Raw genomic sequence first — 4,635 nt, 5'->3', positions numbered from 1 at the left:
GTTAGTCAACGGGTCTCTCCTGGAATAAATTACAGCCAACTTACAGGGGGCTAGCCAACGGGTCTCTCCTGTAAAAAGTTACAGCCAAATTACAGGGGGCTAGCCAAAGGGTCTCTCCTTGAATAAATTACAGCGAAATTACAGGGGCTAGACAACGGGTCTATCCTAATAATAAATTACAGCGAAATTACAAGGGGTTAGCCAACGGGTCTCTCCTGTAATAAAATACAGCGAACTTACACGGGCTAGCTAAGGCCCTGAAGATAAAGTTGAGAGCCTAAACTTTGATTTTAAGGACCTGAAGATAAAGTTGAGGGCATAAACTTTCATTCTAAGGACATGAAGATAAAGTTGAGGGCATAAACTTTGATTCTAAGGCGCTGAAGATAAAGTTGAAGGCCCAAACTTTTATTCTAAGGGTTTGAAGTTAAAGTTCAGGGCCAAAACTCTGATTCTAAGAGCCTGAAGATAAAGTTGAGGGCCTAAACTCTGATTCTAAGGCCCTGAAGATAAACTTGAGGGCCTAGACTTTGATTCTAAGGCCCTGAAGATAAAGTTGAAGGCCAAAACTTTGATTCTAAGGCCCTGAAGAGAAATTTGAAGGCCCAAACTTTGATTCTAAGGGTCTGAAGATAAAGTTGAGGGCCCAACGGGTCTCTCCTGTAATAAACTACAGCGAAATTACAGGGGCTAGCCAACGGGTCTCTCCTGTAATAAATTACAGTGAATTTACAGGGGGTTAGTAAACGGGTCTCTCCAGTAATAAATTATCAGCGAAATTACAGAGGGTTAGCAAACGGGTCTCTCCTGTAATAAATTACAGCGAAATTACTGGGGCTAGCCAAAGGGTCTCTCCTGTAATAAATTACAGCGAATTTACAGGGGGCTAGCCAACGGGTCTCTCCTGTAATAAACTACAGCGAAATTACAGGGGGTTAGCCAACGGGTCTCTCCTGTAATAAATTACAGCGAAATTACAGATGCTAGCTAACGGGTAACTCCTGTAATAAATTGCAGCGAATTTACAGGGGGCTAGCCAATGGGTCTCTCCTTGAATAAATTACAGCGAAATTACAGGGGCTAGACAACGGGTCTATCCTAATAATAAATTACAGCGAAATTACACGGGGTTAGCCAACGGGTATCTCCTGTAATAAATTACAGCGAAATTACAGGGGGTTAGCCGACGGGTCTCTCCTGTAATAAATTACAGCGAACTTACACGGGCTAGCTAAGGCCCTGAAGATAAAGTTGAGAGCTTAACTCTCATTCTAAGGACCTGAAGATAAAGTTGAGGGCCTAAACTTTGATTCTAAGGCCCTGAAGATAAAGTTGAGGACCTAAACTTTGATTCTAAGGGCCTGAAGGTAAAGTTGAGGTCCTAAACTTTGATTCTAAGGACCTGAAGATAAAGTTGAGGGCCTAAACTTTGATTCTAAGGAGCTAAAGATAAAGTTGAGGGCCTAAACTCTAATTCTAAGACCCTGAAGATAAAGTTGAAGGCCCAAACATTGATTCTAAGGGCCTGAAGATAAAGGTCATGGCCAAAACTCTGATTCTAAGGACCTGACGATAAAGTTGAGGGCCTAAACTTTGATTCTAAGGACCTAAAGATAAGGTTGAGGGCCTAAACTTTGATTCTAAGGGCCTGAAGATAAAGTTGAGGGCCTTAACTCCGATTCTAAGGACCTGAAGATAAAGTTGAGAGACTAAACTCTGATTCTAAGGAACTGAAGATAAAGTTGAGCGCCTAAACTCCGATTCTAAGGACCTGAAGATAAAGTTGAGAGACTAAACTTTGATTCTAAGGACCTGAAGATAAAGTTGAGGGCCTAAACTTTGATTCTAGGGACCTGAAGATGAAGTTGAGGGCCTAAATTTTGATTCTAAGGGCCTGAAGATAAAGTTGAGGGCCTAGACTTTGATTCTAAGGGCCTGAAGATAAAGTTGAGGGCCTAAACTCTGATTCTAAGGCCCTGAAGATAAACTTGAGGGCCTAGACTTTGATTCTAAGGCCCTGAAGATAAAGTTGAAGGCCAAAACTTTGATTCTAAGGCCCTGAAGAGAAATTTGAAGGCCCAAACTTTGATTCTAAGGGTCTGAAGTTAAAGTTCAGAGCCACAACTCTGATTCTAAGAACCTGAAGATAAAGTTGAGGGCCTAAACTTTGATTCTAAGAGCCTGAAGATAAAGTTGAGGGCTTAGACTTTGATTCTAAGGACCTGAAGATAATGTTGAGGGCCTAAACTCTGATTCTAAGGCCATGAAGATAAAGTTGAGGGCCTAGACTTTGATTCTAAGAGCCTGAAGATAAAGTTGAGGGCCTAAACTTTTATTCTAAGAACCTGAAGATAAAGTTGAGAGACTAAACTTTGATTCTAAGGACCTGAAGATAAAGTTGAGGACCTAAACTTTGATTCTAAGGGCCTGAAGGTAAAGTTGAGGTCCTAAACTTTGATTCTAAGGACCTGAAGATAAAGTTGAGGGCCTAAACTTTGATTCTAAGGAGCTAAAGATAAAGTTGAGGGAATAAACTCTAATTCTAAGACCCTGAAGATAAAGTTGAAGGCCCAAACATTGATTCTAAGGGCCTGAAGATAAAGGTCATGGCCAAAACTCTGATTCTAAGGACCTGACGATAAAGTTGAGGGCCTAAACTTTGATTCTAAGGACCTGAAGATAAGGTTGAGGGCCTAAACTTTGATTCTAAGGGCCTGAAGATAAAGTTGAGGGCCTTAACTCCGATTCTAAGGACCTGAAGATAAACTTGAGGGCCTAGACTTTGATTCTAAGGCCCTGAAGATAAAGTTGAAGGCCAAAACTTTGATTCTAAGGCCCTGAAGAGAAATTTGAAGGCCCAAACTTTGATTCTAAGAACCTGAAGATAAAGTTGAGGGCCTAAACTTTGATTCTAAGAGCCTGAAGATAAAGTTGAGAGACTAAACTTTGATTCTAAGGACCTGAAGATAAAGTTGAGGACCTAAACTTTGATTCTAAGGGCCTGAAGGTAAAGTTGAGGTCCTAAACTTTGATTCTAAGGACCTGAAGATAAAGTTGAGGGCCTAAACTTTGATTCTAAGGAGCTAAAGATAAAGTTGAGGGAATAAACTCTAATTCTAAGACCCTGAAGATAAAGTTGAAGGCCCAAACATTGATTCTAAGGGCCTGAAGATAAAGGTCATGGCCAAAACTCTGATTCTAAGGACCTGACGATAAAGTTGAGGGCCTAAACTTTGATTCTAAGGACCTGAAGATAAGGTTGAGGGCCTAAACTTTGATTCTAAGGGCCTGAAGATAAAGTTGAGGGCCTTAACTCCGATTCTAAGGACCTGAAGATAAACTTGAGGGCCTAGACTTTGATTCTAAGGCCCTGAAGATAAAGTTGAAGGCCAAAACTTTGATTCTAAGGCCCTGAAGAGAAATTTGAAGGCCCAAACTTTGATTCTAAGAACCTGAAGATAAAGTTGAGGGCCTAAACTTTGATTCTAAGAGCCTGAAGATAAAGTTGAGGTCTTAGACTTTGATTCTAAGGACCTGAAGATAATGTTGAGGGCCTAAACTCTGATTCTAAGGCCATGAAGATAAAGTTGAGGGCCTAGACTTTGATTCTAAGGCCCTGAAAATAAAGTTGAAGGCCCAAACATTGATTCTAAGGGCCTGAAGATAAAGGTCATGGCCAAAACTCTGATTCTAAGGACCTGAAGATAAAGTTGAGGGCCTAAACTTTGATTCTAAGAGCCTGAAGATAAAGTTGAGGGCCTAAACTTTTATTCTAAGGACCTGAAGATAAAGTTGAGAGACTAAACTTTGATTCTAAGGACCTGAAGATAAAGTTGAGGGCCTAAACTTTGATTCTAAGGCCCTGAAGATAAAGTTGAACGCCTAAACTTTGATTCTAAAGACCTGAAGATAAAGTTGAGGGCCTAAACTCCGATTCTAAGGACCTGAAGATAAAGTTGAGAGACTAAACTTTGATTCTAACGCCCTGAAGAGAAATTTGAAGGCCCAAACTTTGATTCTAAGGGTCTGAAGTTAAACTTCAGAGCCAAAACTCTGATTCTAAGAACATGAAGATAAAGTTGAGGGCCTAGACTTTGATTCTAAGGACCTGAAGATAAAGTTGAGGGCCTAAACTTTGATTCTAAGAGCCTGAAGATAAAGTTGAGGGCCTAAACTTTGATTCTAAGGCCCTGAAGATAAAGTTGAGGGCCTAAACTCTGATTCTAAGGCCCTGAAGATAAACTTGAGGGGCTAGACTTTGATTCTAAGGACCTGAAGATAAAGTTGAAGGCCTAAACTTTGATTCTAAGGCCCTGAAGAGAAATTTGAAGGCCCAAACTTTGATTCTAAGGGTCTGAAGTTAAAGTTCAGGGCCAAAACTCTGATTCTAAGGACCTGAAGATAAAGTTGAGGGCCTAGACTTTGATTCTAAGGACCTGAAGATAAAGTTGATGGCCTAAACTCTCATTCTAAGGACCTGAAGTTAAAGTTCAGAGCCAAAACTCTGATTTTAAGGACCTGAAGATAAAGTTGAGGGCCTAGACTTTGATTCTAAGGACCTGAAGATAAAGTTGATGGCCTAAACTTTGATTCTAAGAGCCTGAAGATAAAGTTGAGGGCGTAAACTTTGATTCT

The sequence above is a fragment of the Oscarella lobularis genome, chromosome 13 (genome assembly GCF_947507565.1).
Source record: "Oscarella lobularis chromosome 13, ooOscLobu1.1, whole genome shotgun sequence".
In the NCBI taxonomy this organism is placed as follows: Eukaryota; Metazoa; Porifera; class Homoscleromorpha; order Homosclerophorida; family Oscarellidae; genus Oscarella; species Oscarella lobularis.
The sequence above is the reverse complement of the archived record's forward strand: the minus strand, read 5'-3'. Positions refer to the sequence as shown.